Raw genomic sequence first — 17,309 nt, 5'->3', positions numbered from 1 at the left:
AAGCACATAAATGTTTGTGCAATCCTCTGTCTGCTCAGCATATCTGACCTCACTGCACTGTCACTCTAAACTACATGAGTCACAGCAAAGAGCGCAATGATAAGTGCATTCCACAAAATGAATGACATGGTTGAAACAGGAGCTAATGTGCAATGAAGTACCAATCACAGAATGTTACCTAAGATTGCATTTGGTAAGACGTTTTTGCATCCAATGTGTCTCTGTAAGCAAACATTTTCAAACAGTTTCAGGATTAGTTCATTGCCATCTACCATCTCTGAGTCTCCTTGGTACTACTTGCCAGGGGCTAAGGATTGGCTGAGTTGTTTAAATGGTAAAGCTCCAACAGAATTCAGCATTCACAGGATTTTGTACAATTGTCTTTGTATACATACATTTTAGACCATTGTGACCTTCCAGTACTTGAAGGGAGCATATAAACAGGAGGGAGAACAACTGTTTATGAGGGTGGATAGTGATAGGACGGGGGGAATGGTTTTGAACCTAAACAGGGGAGGTGTAGGCTAGATATTAGGAGGAAATTTTTCAGTCAGAGGGTGGTGGCGCACTGGAACAGGTTCCCCAGAGAGGTTGTGGATGCTCCATCCCTGGAGGCATTCAGGGCCAGGCTGGATGCGGCTCTGGGCAGCCTGGCCTGGTGGTTGGCGTCCCTGCACGTAGCAGGGGTGTTGAAACTAGATGATCTGTGGGGGTACTTTTCAACCCAGGCCACTCTATGATTCTATCTTTCTATGATTCTATCTTTCAAAGTACGTTTTCCAACAATAATCCCACTTCAGCTCTTGCGGATACTTGAAGCACTGTAAGGTTTGTTGTCTTCTGCACATACTGATTTTCACACAGCATCTCTATTTGCTATTTTCTGCATGCACACATTCAAATGCTACAAAAAACAAAGGGAAGAGACACCATTTTAAGGACTACATCATGTCATATGTGTATATCACTGGTAAATTACAAAGGAACAACTACAATTGCTGAAATTCAGAATTCTAGAATGAGGCACTAAGAGACTTAATTTTCAACTAGATATAACAGAATGCTGATCTCGTCACTGGGTCAGGAAGAAGAACAGAACTTCAGGATGCTGAGAAATTGCTATATGAAGAAACTTAATATGTACTTCTGCTGCTGAAGCAAATAACAGTAGCTTCTCTGCTGGCCAAGTTTAGAAAAGCTAATGTTAGCAAGATGTGCAAGACTAAATAGCAAGCATCAGGGTCACACATCTTATTAAAATCAGTATTTTAAAAACTGCTTGCTTAAAACATTCACCTTGGCATTGTAGATTTTCTTTAATAGCAAGCCAGTTTTTATTCAGTTGACCTCTATCTGAAGCAGCTAAATCCCAGATATATGTATGATTGATTTTTGGTCTTCTTCATTCAAAGAAAGAAATATGATGCAAAAATAAAATTGCAGTATATTTAAAATTTGTTTTTGGGGAGAGACTGTGTTGAAATTCAGCCAGCTTCATTTCATGCTGAACTAGAACAGAAGATTGGGTAAAATACGTGTTTTGAAGAATCCATCACCAACAGATAAACCTAGATATATTTAATTAGCAATTTGCCTCCATTTCAATAGTGTTTAGTACAATTCACAAATTCAGGATTCTTCTTTACTTTGTGGCACAATGATATTCATTGTTTTTCTCTGATATCTGTCTTTGAGATATGACTATATGTTTAGTAACTAGTATCAAAGCTAAACAAAGAAATGGAATTGCAGAAATCTGAGGTTTAATAATAAGGATTAGTGGCATAAAAATATCTTAATTTCAAGTAATGGTTCCTGTAACATTTTCCTGCACATGCTAGAAACCTATATAAAAATAATCATACATCCGTCATAACAGAGTAGTTGCTTAAAATCTATGTTTCTCTTGGTGTCAGAGGGCAATACAACAAAATGATTGCTCCAGTATAACCAACATACAACAAAAAAAGCTGTCAGTCATGAATGACAACTAGAAGGTCAACTATCTTCTTTCCTTTCCTTCCCTTCCTCAGTTCAAAGAATTTGAAAAAAAAAAAAAAAAAAATTACCATGAGAAAAAAGGTGAGCAACCTCAGCCCCAAGCAGGCAGGCAGCAAATTAGGAAAACTAAAGTCCAGATAGATTTTAGTCTGGCCAGGGATGTCAAGGCAAGAAGAAAGGCTTCTATAAGCACATCTATGCTGAAAGAAAAACTTGGGAAAACATAAACCCTCTCCTGGTTACCTGGGATATGGATATGGAGGAGACAAGTACTCAACAAATTTTTGCTTCAGTCTTCACCAGAAATTTTTCTAGCTGCACCACTGAAGTCACAGAATCCAGAAGCAGAGACTGGGAGAATAAAATACTGCCTACTCTAGAAGATCCAGTTCAAGACAACCTAAGGAGTTGCATGTGCTGATGGGACCTGACGAGATGCATCCAATGGGATTAACAGATGAAGTTGCTAAGCCACTTCTCATATTTGTGAAGTCTGAAGTTCCCAGTAGCGGGAAAAGGGAAAACATAGCCCCCGTTTTCAAAAAGGGGAAAAAAGAAGACTTGGGGAACCACAAACCAGTCAGCCACACTTCCATGCCTAGAGCAGATCCTTCTAAAACTATGATAAGAAATATGGATAACAGAGAGTTTATTGGTGACAGCCAGCATGGCTTCACTAAGGGCACATCATGCCTGACAAATCTGTGACCTTCTACGGCAGGATTATAGTGCTGGTGGATAAGGAAAGAGTAACTGACATCATCTGCCTGGATACATTAATTTGATGGATGGATCACTCAGTTAACAAGGAACTGGCTGAATGTTTGCACTCAAAGAGTTACGGTCGGTAGCTTAATGCACAGGTGGAGGCCAGTGACAAGGGATGTTCCTCAGGGGTTTGTACTGGGAATAGCATAATTTAACATCTTTGTTGGTGACACAGACAGGGGATTGAGTGCACTCTCCACAAGTTTGTAGGTGACACCAAGCCTAGGGGTGCAGTCAAGATGATGGAGGAAAGGGATGACATCCAGAAGGACCTTGACAGACTCAAGAGGTGGGCCTGTAAGAAAAACATGCCTTTCAAAAAGTCCAAGTGATTGGTCCTGCACCTGGGTCAGAGTGATTCTGAGCATGAATGCAGGCTAGGAAACAAATATATGGAGAGCAGAACTGTTGAGAATGACTTGGGAGTATACATGTTTTAAAAAGTCAACATGAGCTAGCAACGTGCACTTATAGACAAGAAAGCTAAGCATATCCTGGGCTGCATCAAAAGAGAGTGATTCTTTCTCTTTACTCTGCTCTTGGGAGATCTCATTTAGAGTTGTGTATTCAGCTTGGGGATGCCCAGCATAAGAAAAACACAGTCCTGTTACACTGGGCCCAGAGGACAGACATAAAGATGATCAGAGGGCTGGAGCAATCTTCCTATAAAGACAGGCTGAGACAACTATGGTTATTTACCCTAAAAAAGTCTTAAGAAAACACTAAAGAAGGGAACTTAAAGACGCCTTACAGTATTAAAGTACTGGAGGTCTACAGGAAAGATGGGGAGGCACTCTATCAGGGAATCTAATAGGACAAGGTTAACAATTTTTTCTAAAAAGAGGGTAGATTTAGAATTTATGTAAGAAATAAATTCTTTATTCAGAGGGTGGGGAAGCATTGGCACAGGCTGCCTGGAGAAGCTGTGGATGACTGATCCCTCTAGGTGTTCAAGGCCAGATTGGATGTGGATCTGGGCGGCCTGATCTTGTGGGTAGCAAACCTGCCCATAGTGGAGCAGCAGTGGGGCAGGAGAGAGGTAGAAATGGATGATTTTTAAGATCCCCTCCTACCTGAACAATTCTATGATTCTAAACTAAAAATTTCAACAGAATATTTTAACAAACTTTGCTTTTTTCCCCTCTCACTGGGTACTATCAAGCTCTTGATGCTCAGTCGTAAAACTTCAGTAATATCAGCAATAAAGTTTCGTTTTACCTGTCATCAGATAAGTAACAGTTTAGTAATGGCTTGGGGTGATTGATGACAAAGTAGCTAAAAAAATAACTAGTACTATAAACCCTATTTACAACATCTAAGAAGAACCTTGAAAAGATAATACTATGGATTACCTTTGTGTTATTTTCTATGCTCGTTATAAAATTTGTCACGGGGTCTTTAATTGTCTCATTTTCCATTTTTTATAGTCTTTGTCATGACAATAAGTTTTCACATAATTCAGGGTTTGCTGGATTGATTCAAACTATGCAGTAGAAGTCTGAATGTGTTAGAGATGTTGCAGAATGATTGTCTGACTCTTCAACCTTTGTTCACCTAGTGATAAAACGGAGGAAGAGCAATAGACAATTTCATGCCCTCCAAATGAGCATCCCTTCCCTACCTGCTATTTTCACAGCCTTATTCCTTCTTTTTCCAGGAGCTATCTGCATATGGATTAACTAATTTGGTTGCAGAGGAGTCAGGCCTGTGTGGATCCCTTTCAGTAATCTGAAGTTTTCTTATGAACTTAGTGGATCATAAAATACTCTTCTTTATATTTTAACAAAAACCAAGATCCTTGAAGAAATTTGAAGAAAAAGGGATCATGAAAGTACTCAAAGACTCAGTGTAAAATGTGTAAAGTGTGTGAAACTCTGATTTTTTTCCCCAGATATGATGAAGTATAAATCACTTCCAAGTTGTCTTGGTATCTGATTCATGAGTTTTTAATTCCTGTTCTTGGCAGTGTGGATGATGACTGAAAAAGACTGCTACTATATACTCAAAATCTTGTCTTCCAGCAAAGAATTCATGGCTCCTGGTGCAGCTCTAGGGAGGATTCCTTAGAACCTATCTGGCAAAGCTCACGATTTTTTACTTCTCCAGCTGTCTCACTGACTCCTTTTAATCCTCTAATATTATGTTTTGGCCTCAATTACTCAGATTTGTCATCTTTTGCCTAAACTACAACAATGTGATTCCTGACATAAAGACATAAAGACATTATTGTCTAAGTTCAAAAGATACGTTACAGTATATGTGGTGCACTACTTACATGGTACTGATCACTGCAAGCATGTTTTGTATTTCTGCTGGTTCTTACTTTATTTGATGAGTTTCAGGCATACTAGAACATTACGTAAAGTGAAAGGATGAAGGCAGTTTCCTTTGAAACAATTGGATTTTTGTCAAGGTAGGTAAAATTGTTTTTCAGAAGCTTTCATGCAGTTCCAGACGAGTAAAACAGCAACCATGGAAAGAAGAGCCACCACAGATCTCATATTCTTCAATTAAATCTCAGTTTCTCTCTACTGAGGTTCTTGTTCTAATATGAGCATAAACTAATAGACGTATGAATAAATATACTACTCACAAAACATTTTAAAACAAAATGTTTCCCTTTGATTTCTCCTTCTGAAAGACTGATTACTGAAAAGTAATGTATAACAGCAGTTAGTCAGTACCATTCATTATGCATCAGCGGTAAAGGTTTGTGACTGCTATAAAAGGATGAAGGAAACAAGAAAGTTTCTTGCAAGCTTTTCCAGCATTATGCTTTCTGTTTTGCTTCAGGAACATGTACAGGCTGATGCACAAATGATGGACACCCTGTGGGAAAGCCTGCCAGACTGGTAAGACTGGATAGTGTTTTCATTAGGTGTTATCATGAAGATGCTAAGAGAATCTATGAGAACAGTTTACAGTATTTAAAATAAGTCAAGAAACAACTAGACTGGCCATCTTCCTACTTATACTGGTACAAAGAAGCAGCAAGACAGAGCTGTATTGCTATAAATCCTGTGTATGTGTGAAATGGGAATCTAGAGGTACTGATTTATTATTATCGCCCTGTGCCCAGTGGCCAATGAGTAGATTGTGCCATGTGCAGTGAGGCTGCAGTTGGGTCCTGGAGCGTGGATCTTCATGGTTACATGACACAGTAGTGACTCATAAAATTGATTTAAAGCAGTAAAGTAGCCTACCTGAGAACATCTGCATCTGAGTTTCTTTGCCTGAATAATAAATAATCTTAAGTTTCCTTCTGCAAACATACAACTGAGAAGAATTTACTGGATTGGAAAAGCAGATGGAAAGGAAATGAACAATATTTGGGTACCAAAAGAAGATCAGGAAATTCCGTCAAAAGGAGGAAGAAATCAAAGTCTCCACAGCTTTTATACTTACTTTGCTATTCACAATATTTGCACACTAAACTTGAATATAACAAAGGAGACAGAAATCCTTCACATGAGAAAGAGCAAAGTACATAAATTCTATCTCCCAAGAGCCTGATGGCCTCCAGCCTTCTCATCCTCCACAAGATCTTCTCTGCTAACAAACAGCTGGTCCAGGATTTTGCTTCCTCTTGTTGGCTCCTTCACCAGCTGTGTCAGGAAGTTATCTCCCACACACTCTAGGAACCTCCGGGTCTGTTTCCCTTCTGCTCTTTTATAATTCCAGCAGATGTTGGGGAAGTTGAAGTCCCCCACAGGAACAAGCAGGAGTGACCTCAAGACCTCACCCAACTGTCTATAAAGGGTCTTGTCCACCTCTTCATTCTGGTTGGGTGGCCTGTAGCAAACTCCTATGATAATGTCGTTCTTATTGGCCTTTGTTTTTATTCTGATCCATAAGATCTCAACCCTACCATCACCATCATTAATTTCCATACATTCACATTCTTTCTTAACATAAAGGGCTACACCATCGCCTTTTCTGCCTTGAAATACTCTATCTGTTTTGAAAAGTTGGTAGCAATCCATCACAGCACTCCAGCTGTGCGAGTCATTCCACCATGTTTTCATGATGGCGACTATATCATAGCTTTCCAACTGCACAGTGGTCTCCAGCCCCTCCTGTTTATTACCCATGCTGCGTGCATTAGTATAAATGCATCTGAGCTGGGCCACCTTTTTGAGTGGGAGAAGCCCTAATACCCTCTAGACCATACTCAGGTGTTTCTGCACCCACCAGCCTCACACCAACTCTAGTGTTCTCCTACAAAAAAGTGTGCCATCTTCCTCCTTCACCAAGGCACAAGACTGTGGGACCTTACTGGCACATCCCTCTCCTACAAGCACTGGCAGATTACATACAGGCTCCTTTCTAGTGACCCCAATTTCAACCCCACCACCTTTCATACCTACTTTAAAGTTCCATTAATGAACTTTTCCAATTCCCATTGTAAAAGCCCTTTCCACCGATGGGATAAGCTACTCCTACTGGTTGCTAGCAGGCCTCATCTCATGTAAATTGAGCCAAGGTAAAAAAAAAAACCCCAAGCCCCTGCTGAGCACACCAGGCTCAGATCCAAGTATCAATCCATTGCCCCATTGTGTTCAGTCTCTTATCATTCCCTATAACTGGGGGGATAGAGGAGAACACAAATTGTGTTCCTGAACCCTTTACGTGCCACCTCAAGGCTCTCAAGTTCTTTTTCATAGCCCATAGGGAAGTTCTTCCTATTTCATCAGTGCTTACCTGAAACAACAATAGGGGATAATAATCTGGGGGCAAACTAGGGAAGGAAGTTTCTTTCTTACATCTTTAACACAGGCCCCTGGCTGGCAGCAGACCTCCCTGTGTAGGGAGTCTGGTCAATATGTATCAGTCCTTCTGTTCTTTTCAGCAGAGAGTCACCAATGACAATGACCCATCTTTTTGACCTTGCTGAGGAGGTTTCAGTGCTAAGGGTAGTCTGGTTTGATGTTCGTGGCACCTCCAAGAGGGGAGAACCATCATCCCACCATTGTCCAGTTGTCCCTGCAAAGCTCTGTACCTGCTCTGCAGGGGCAGCTGGGGAGGTGCTTCTGCATCCTCAAGCAGAGACCTTTTGTCACTGACCTCTGTACCCAGTTCATCACTGTTGTTCACATGGGGAGGAAAGGACAGGGCATTCACTGCAGCAGAAACACTGCGTGCCTGCTGGTCCCCCCATCACTTGTTAGCAAGGCATTCAGATGTGATGTGCTCCATGTGGAGCCTCAGCTGGCTGCCATGACCTTACGGCCAGTAGGGACTGGCACCACCAATCACTCTCCCTCACACTCCCTAATACTTTTCAGCCTCTCCACATCTTCCTTCAGGTCAACCACTGAGCTCAGTTAACCATTCAGCTGGTTGCATCTCATAAAAGTGCTGTCTCTGACACCCTGCACCGCAGGGGCCAGGCTCTGGCACTCACTGCAGCCATAGACCTGTGCACTGGCATCTCGTTGTGGGACCTCAGTCTGGGTCTCCACATTTTTGCTGGCAGTAGCCTTCCACCGGGGTGCAGCCATGGCAAACCAGCAGACTCACCAGCACTTAATGAGATGTGACTGATCTGCTCTGCCCTGTACTGGCAGCGCTGGTTCTGCCCATGTCGTGTTTCCAGCCCGTTAACAGGTGCCCCTGCACTTATCACTCACTGCACAGTCTCCTCGCTGTGCAGTTACATGAATGGGTGGCTTATGGTTTCTCCACGTTTGAATGGCCCACGTGATGCACACACACTGACTCCTCCTCTCCATGCCTGCTGCACAGCGATGTGTGGTGGCTCTCCCTGAGGCTTTTGGTGAGGCCATGGGTGCGGTCAGCCTGTCTCTTGAGAACTGGCAGCTGCTGTCGGGTCACTCTCCTCTCCTGGGTTTCCTCAGGGAAAGGAGAACTGCTGAAACCCCTCCCCCCCCCCCGAGTGTATATTAAGTGTATATATTGTGAGATATAAATAAGAGTACAATCATAGAATCACAGAATTGTAGGGGCTGGAATGGACCTCCGGAGATCATTGAGTTCAACCCCTTTGCAAAGCAGGCTCCTTACAGCAGTTTGCACAGGTAGGCATCCAGGCGGGTCTTGAATATCTCCAGAGAAGGAGACTTCACAACCTCCCTGGGCGGCCTGTTCCAGTGCTCTGTCACCCTTGTGATGAAGTTCTTATGCACATTTGTTTGGAACTTCCTATGCTTCAGTTTGTGGCTGTTTCCCCTTGTTGTGTTGCCACACAAGAGTCTGGCCTTGTCCCTTTGCCTGGAATGACCCTACTAAGCCAAATTTTCTCAGTGAGCAGAATCTGAAGCTAAAAAAATAGCTGCAACCTCTCATGACAAGAATTACTGTGGATTGGTACCTGAAACATGACTACATCTGACACTTCTATTGAACTCCTGTAATGTGTAGTCACCAGCACCGCTTGTACTTTCGTTGGTTTTTCCAATCTTATAAAAATGCATTCTACTCATACCTTCCTGGTGTTGCTATTCTTTTTCACCTTTAAGCACAAACATAGTGTGTACAATCACCACTGAGAATTCTCTTCCAAATCTGTGTTAGACTTCTAAAATTGCAAAATCTATCTCTGTTGAGACTTCTTTCCTTATACCCTCTGTTTCCTGATATAGTTCAGATTCATCCTTAGCTTACTTTCAAACTACATTTTTCAAATCCCACCCTTCCTTAATCAAGGTACTTTGTTCTCTTGGTCTCTTCTTTAATCATAGAATCACAGAATCACAAGGTTGGAAACGACCTATAAGATCATCTAGTCCAACTGTCTTCTCATTACCATTGCTACCACAAGCTACTAAACCATATATCTCAGCTCCTCATCCAGACACCTCTTGAACACTGCCAGGGACGGCAACTCCATGACCACTCTAGGCAGGCCATTCCAGTGCCTGACCACTCTCTGAGAGAAATAGTTTTTCCTCATGTCTAACCTAAACCTCCTCTGCTACAACTTGTGGCCATTTCCCTGGGTCCTGTTTGTTGCCTGGGAGAAGAGGCCAAACGTCTCTTCACCCCAACCTCCCTTCAGGAGTTTGTAGAGTGCAATGCGGTCTCCCCTGAGCCTCCTCTTCTCCAGACTAAATTTTGTCTCCAGTTTACTTTTTTGAAAGTCCCCCCCTCAGCCTGCATTTCTGGGGGTGGTGAAGAGTTATATAGACGCATGGTCCACCTAGCTACTCTAGCTTTAAGAAAATCTTTCACACAAATGCAAATTCAGTGATGAAATTTATGCAGTTAGCTCACAGAGTCAACACATCTTACCAGCAAAACAGGCCACCTTCTTTTCAACACCTCTTTTGAAATTTCTTGTTGTAAGCTCAGTTCAACAGGGTTAAAACAGACTTCTTTTCTTTCTCTGCTATTATTTTCCAGCTTTTGTGGACTAGTGTATAACCCAAGTTATCACTCAGGTGAAAGTTGTACCTAAATTTTGCAGATTTTCTCTGTGCATCTTCTTTAAGGACACAGTCTTTTTTGCATATTCATAGTTAAATTTTGCACAAGGTTTAATCCTCTCAATCAATTGAAACACTTCTTAACAAATTCAAGACTTCAATTTTTCTTGCCTGTAGAAAAATCCATCAGTTTTGACTATAACAGCTCTTTTCATAAATCTCTCCCCTAACTCCATCTTTTTCAATCCACGCTCTTTGTGGTTTAGCCCACCTGGCTATTATTTCCTACTCTGTTTCACATTGTCACCTTCCAGCTCCGGCCAGTGAATACTGCCCATACTCATCATTCATCTGTTGCATCCTCAAATGCTTTCTTTTGTGCTACCCTTCATGCTTGGAAGCTCTCTGTAAACATCCACCTTCAAATCCATTTGCTGAAAGGCCTATGAAAGACCTGACAGCAGTTAAGTTGGTATTGTTGGCATCACTTCTCATCATACTGACTTATTGTTTCCTTCTACTTCCTCATCTGTCTATATCAATCTTATTTTGTTGTGGGTTTTTTTTTTTTTTTTTTTTTTTTTTCTTTTGATCCAGAACTTTTTATATCTGTCACCAACTTTATGTTCTGATTTTTGTGCAAAAGGGGCATGGTCCATGGTAGTCGCTTATAGTAATTCAAAACACGGGGACAAAACATAGCTTTTTCATACTTATGAGAACAGGTTTTGTTTCATAGTTGATCAGATCAAACTCTCTCACTGGAAGTGAGCATCTATAAGTAATAATAGAAATAGGATTTTTCAGGTCTCAATGATGATGGTAGCATTACTTCTCAAATAGAATGTAGCAGAGAATAAGCAAGCTCTTGAGGACCTCAGGAAAAAAAACCTGATCTGACTTAGCTGCCAAAATAATTATTGGAAACATAAATCCAGTTAGGAGATAAAAATATGATTTGGTTCATCGGCGTGCAATAGGCTTTTGTGCAGAAATTTGCTGAAGGTCTCAAACTAAATAGGCAGAGTATGACTTTTCTCAAAGTAGGCAGATCTTTCATAGTCCAGGAGAAAGCAAACAAACAAAAGCAAACAAGCAAAAAAAGTACACCAGTAGGTACCTGTCTCTTCTCCATTAGATTTAATGTTTATTTTGATTTGGGTTAATCTGCTTCCTCTATACTCTTTCAAAACAGAAACATTCCATAAAGATGTGGGCATGTGTGCAGTCCCAAACATACACATGACAAAGAGGAGAGAGCAGAATAAGCTACAGCCTTTATTTGCAAGAGGTGCATTAGGCTACTTTATTGCTGGGAATACATACTCAATAAGATTAAAGTTAACAGCAGTTTACCAAACACTTTTGTCCAAGCTGTAGCATAAGTTTAATATTTTCTTTTGTTTTGCTTGAAAAAAAATCACCAATTTTCTGTTAAGGGATGTACACAAGTAGAACTAATTATATTCCTGTCTTACTAACATGCAGTTTCCTCTGGAATGTGAGGATGTGAACTTAGTTTTACTTTGTCTGAGAATGTGGTGTTCATGATTTAAAATTATAGATTTGCGAAGAAAAGCATTTTCCAGTTGAATTTTGTATATAAAAAACATGGTTACATCAGGCAAGGAAATGGTTAAAAAAAAGTACTCTTCCCAAAGCATTTTCATTCAGGAGTTTATTTCCCCTAGAAAGGTAGACCTAAATAGCTGTAAATCTGACGAAGAAGTTAATTATGAGGGAAAAGGGCCAAAATGTGAGGAGGAGAAGAAGAAATATCATTGGTTTGACAACGATGGCTGCCAGAAACAGCTTGCAAATCATGGAACTATGCGGGGACAAAAAGTTGACTCTAAATTATGGTGAGACTGGGTCTCTAAATCACTGGGGAGCAAAATGATTTCAGTAGACCTTTAATTTTCAGTTATTGAAAGTCAACATCATAGCAAGTAGCTGCAATGTTTTACAACAGGCCATCGTGAAAGTATTTTATTTTTCATTTCACAAAAATGTATGAAATTTTCAAACACAAGTGAAAATCAATCATCTCACCAATCATATCAAAAGCAGCTCCTTTCCCAAGTGAGGTATGGATTAGCAGGATAATGAAGGAGATGCACAATGTCATCTGCTCAGAATACCTTGCGCTTATATTGTGCTGTCTTTATCCACACGCTCCCAGGTGCTGGACTAGTCATCAATTCTGGTTACTTTAGCAAAGCCAGCAGCAGAATGATAAGAAAAGAAAATTCATTAAAAGAAGCAATGTCCTCCACCTCCCAAGAAAGTCACTTTCTGGACAAGGTATCTCCTTTTCAATTGGGTAACTGGGAACTTCTGCACTAGAACAACCAAGTGCCACTTGATAATGTTTTTGCAGTATTACATAGGAAAAAAATTATTTTGCTTTCAATCTTCTTTCTCTGCATATATAGAATAGTACCCAAATTACGTCTTAAGTACCCTAGAGAGTAATAAATAATATGCACAAAGGTGGGAATAAAGTTATTTTAATTCTGAGAGCTTAAGCAAATAGAGCTGTAAGCGTTTCCTCTTTGGAGTCTCAAATCCTTCCCAGAAAATAGGTCTCTATCTCTTGCAAGATTTGTTTTCCATATCCAACCTGTGAAAAGACAGCAGTACTATCAACCTTCAAGATTCAGTTTTGTTCCAGAGGCAGTGGCTGTGCATCTGCTTATCCACAAACAGAGCTAGAAAAAGGCTTGAACAAGAATTGAAAAAGGCTCCATGATTTCCTCAAGTTGCCGTACTGGCTGTTACACATCCTGACTCAGTTCCAGGCTCTGCAAAAGTTTCATCTAAAGTATGACAGTATGACACATAAAAATAGCATTTCCTAAAAAGAATTTCCAATACTATTTTAGGAATAGGCATCCTTTTTTTTTTTTTTTTTTTTTTTTAATAGACACAAAAGAGAGGAGAGAAGATATCAAAAGAGTTTAATGTTATGAGATGTTACAAATGCTAAGAGAATTTAAAGGTTGGATTTAAGCATTGAATCTTGCATGGCTTATTCATCTTAACCTTCCAGAATGTCCCTGGCTTGTTCTAGTGATCTCTCAAGTCAAGTTGAAAGCATTTTTACGCAGGCAGCTCAGAAAATAATGCCTCCTATTTTACTGTGCTGATTCACGATGTCAGAGACAGATGTTAGTGGTATGGCAGTAGAGGCTGAACCTTCCCACCATTGTGCCACTACAATTCATTGCCATGTAACAGATGGCAGCAGAGAGGCAGTCTGACAAGTGGCATCTGACATGGAAGTGCATATGTAGCAAAGCTGTCTCTGAATTCCTCCATACGAAAAAAAATGGTGCCCAGTGACATTTATCAGGGCTTGTTGAACATTTATGGAGAGCAAACGGTGGATGTGAACACAGTGAGGCGATGGGTGCTGTGGTTCAGCAGTAGTGACAGTGGGTTACCTCCACTGGTGCAGATAGTTACAAGAGCAGCATACAAGCTCTTGTTCATTGCTGGCAAAAATGTACAGCTAATGGTGGTGACTGTGCTGAAAAGCATGTAGCTGAGAATTTGCTCAATCATACAGTGTTATTATGCTCCTTGTACCTGTTGTAGTTTCCGTGGAAACAAACAGGAAGCATTAATTTTGGAGCAACCTGAGTTCAGTTAATCCTTGCCCAGATTGTTTGGCTAGATTGACATGACAATGGCAGCAGAGTGTTTTGAAGTCACGTGTACCGTCCAGATTGGGGAAAAAAAATTGTGATCTTCAGATGCCTTTGATCAACTTTCATGTAAAAACAGTTTGTAGGTATTATCTGATTGGACTAAATGATGACTTGTAACTAGAGCTGTGCAAATTATTTTGGCTCCAATAGCTCATGTCCAATTTTTTATTGTCTTAGTTCTCTTTCCTTAAACTTCTTTTTCGTTCCTTCATCTTCTTATTTTGAAAAATAAAATTATTTCTTGTTCAAAATATCTGAAATATATAAATGAGAGATAAAAATATTTAAAATATTTTTAAATTTTTACTTATAAAATTCAGGAAGTTCCTACATTTCCCCAAATAATTTATTATTGTAAAAATGATATTATTTAACTTTAGCACGTATCCAGATATAATGTCTGCTTTTTTCCCTTTATTATACACTGTTTTCAGGAAGTGGCATTGTTATTACTAGTGAAGATTACACGGCAAAAGCAAAAGGTCTGTTGATACTTCTCAAGTACTGTCAGTGCCATGAGCCTGTTTTTATTTACATTTCTACTTTCAATTACATCATCTTCATATGTATATACACATACTCATGTACAAATATATGTATACACTCAACATAGACTCAAGGAATGTAGATTCTTTAGATTGTAAAATAGAGAATGAAAAATTCAATCTCAATTTTTTTATTTTTTTCCCAGACAAGTAAGCTTGTGTGCAAGAAAGGCTGGCAGAAATCTGGCTCAAAACTGCAGCTGAATACAGAGATGACCATTCTTCAAAATGCATATTGGAAAGTCAGAAGAACTCATTTTCACAGACCATTCTGTGTGTTTTTCCAAGCAACAGAATCAAGACTATAATCCTTTGTACTGTTTTAACAGAAACTACACTGACTTAAAGCTTTGTTTTGTTTCATTTTATTTTATTACTTTATTTTGTATTTCAGAAAATTCAAGAAAATGCGCAGAAGGAATCTGGTAAAAATAAAGAGAAAAATAAGTAAAGCTACCCATAAGAAAATGAGTATGGTAATGATGGCAAAACTTACCGTGACCTACTAATTCCCTTTAATTAACTGAAACTTTATAGTGGTTTCATTCTCTCCTTAATTTTTTTGTGGAAATATGAAAAGGGATAGCCTTAACAAGATCTCATTCCTTCACATTCCAAATCTCTCCAACAGATGTAAGGACTCTTCAAAGAGGATAACCCTAATGCAAAATGAGGTTATTCTGGATCCAGTTCAAGGGAATGAGCCAAGCATGATCAGCACCGTAAGGCTGCATCTACAGAACATCTTGTACAAACAGTATGAGAATTATTGCGAGGGAGACATAGTGTATACTAGTAAATACAAGTGCAGTGATTTTAGGGAGGCTGACATTCATGAGAATGAAATATAATAGAACATATTGATTCAAATTTCATAATAGTGTAATGGGTATATATAAAATAGTTCTGTAAGTTAAATCAACTTCTCCAGATTTGTCTATGAAAGCAGTAAAAGCCATAAAAAGGGCCAAATAATTTTAAAAGCTTCCCAGAATCCACTACCAGATCTTATTTTTTTTTTTTAACGTATTAATTGTTTCATTGGTGCCTGAACACTTGTGGTGGGTATGATACTAATGGTAATCAATCAAAAAAAGTAAACAATAAATGGGTTTTGTATTATGTTGCCTAAATTTCCGTAGGCTTTTCATAACATTTAGCAGAAATACTGTCACTTGGAGGAAGCTGCAGCTAAAGAAACTGCCATTTGTTTCAGTCTGCTGTGTCAAAACTCAACGAAAATACTTCTAAGTAGGTGACAAACTTCTCTATAAAAAACTGATCTGTTAACTATCTAACATATAATAAATATATTATTAAATTTATTAAATACTGGAGAACATATTAAAAAAAAGCTAAACGATTGACAGTTAAAATGACAACAGAGCTACTGACAAAAAGCTGTAAGGGATGCCAATGAGTGAGTGCCTTGTGTTGTACTGGAAAAAGCTTGGTGTAACACAGATATAGAAGGAATCTAAGTGTGACTGAACGATAGATCTGACCTCAAAAGAATGGTTGGCGACAGGGTAAGAGTGTATCAGTAACAGCCGCTACTAATCTAACATGTCTTCGGGGAGTCTACTTCTCACCTAACTTCAGCAATTAGACATGCAGGCTCAATCCATAGCCAGTGTACAGTCATAGCTCCAGAGAGCAATGAATTCTCTGCTCTAGATGCCTACAGTACGTGGATTGATACTACCCAGGAAGCTCTTTCCACAGGCCGTGCAGGGAGCCCGAATTACCAGTTTAGGTTGGGTAAGTTAGCAGGGATAGTCTCAGACTTTGTACACTAATTTATGACATATATGCTATTTCTCTATGCATTCTGCTTGGTAGAAAACCAGCCCTTATAAATCTTGCAGCCACACTGAACTTTCTTAGCATCTACTATTTCTTAATCTTCTTAACAGCAACTGTTGTCACATATGCAAATGAATATTTTTATATAGAAGCTTCTAAAACCTGCACTTTTATGTATTTTCTTCCACTTTTTTTGCAAAACAAATCCATGTCAACATATATATTTTCATGAGGCAAACCTATTAAAAATTAACAGCTTTGCCTATCGAATGAAAATAGTTCTTAAATTTAATGTTTAAAAAGCCAGTGAAATTAAGTTCAACATTTATGCTGTTTTCAAAGCTTCAAAGACAAACAATCATAATAAAAAATGTTCTTGTTTAATCTACAAAATAAGTACATTTGATTTTAATTATCTTGATAATGACCAAGCAAGTACATCAGGCACATCCCTTCCAAGAGATAATGAAAGGCACAGAGGAGCAAACAATATCCCTGAGAATAGACCAACACATTCTGACTCTACAGATGACTCCAGTAATGAGAAGCTGTCTGTTGCAAATGACTCATCTTCTAAGGCCTGAACTGAAGATGTTGGAAATCAGGATGATGCATGTGAAAATAAAATTATCAATATGAAGATGAGGAACAGCAGTCTATCACTGAAGAGCTGTTTGATAATAACGAAATTGAGGAAACAGCCAGTGGTACAGGAGCAAATGAAAGCAGAGGAAATGTCAATGATTACAGTGAATCAGTAACTATTTCTTTAAATGCAAGAGGAAAAGACAGCAGATAGTGAGGAAATACACTAGACAGATGTTCCTGATTCAGTAATGAACTGAAAGGAGAAAAACCGTTAGACTGTAGAAAAGAAAAAACAAAACACAAACAAACAAACTTTGCTGATAAACGAAGCTTAATAACAGGGTGTTCAGATTTAAGAAGCAAATCAGCAGTGTTATTGTTAATATGCAGAACCTGAGAGGGGCTGAAAAAGATGTGTCAATGGAAGTGTAGGCGCTTAGGGTCTCTTGGGATCTGGCACTTCATCTTCTCTGAAATTAAAACTCATATTGACTATAGGAGGA

The sequence above is a fragment of the Tympanuchus pallidicinctus genome, unplaced genomic scaffold (genome assembly GCF_026119805.1).
Source record: "Tympanuchus pallidicinctus isolate F22 unplaced genomic scaffold, pur_lepc_1.0 scaffold6, whole genome shotgun sequence".
Lineage (NCBI taxonomy): Eukaryota > Metazoa > Chordata > Aves > Galliformes > Phasianidae > Tympanuchus > Tympanuchus pallidicinctus.
The sequence above is the reverse complement of the archived record's forward strand: the minus strand, read 5'-3'. Positions refer to the sequence as shown.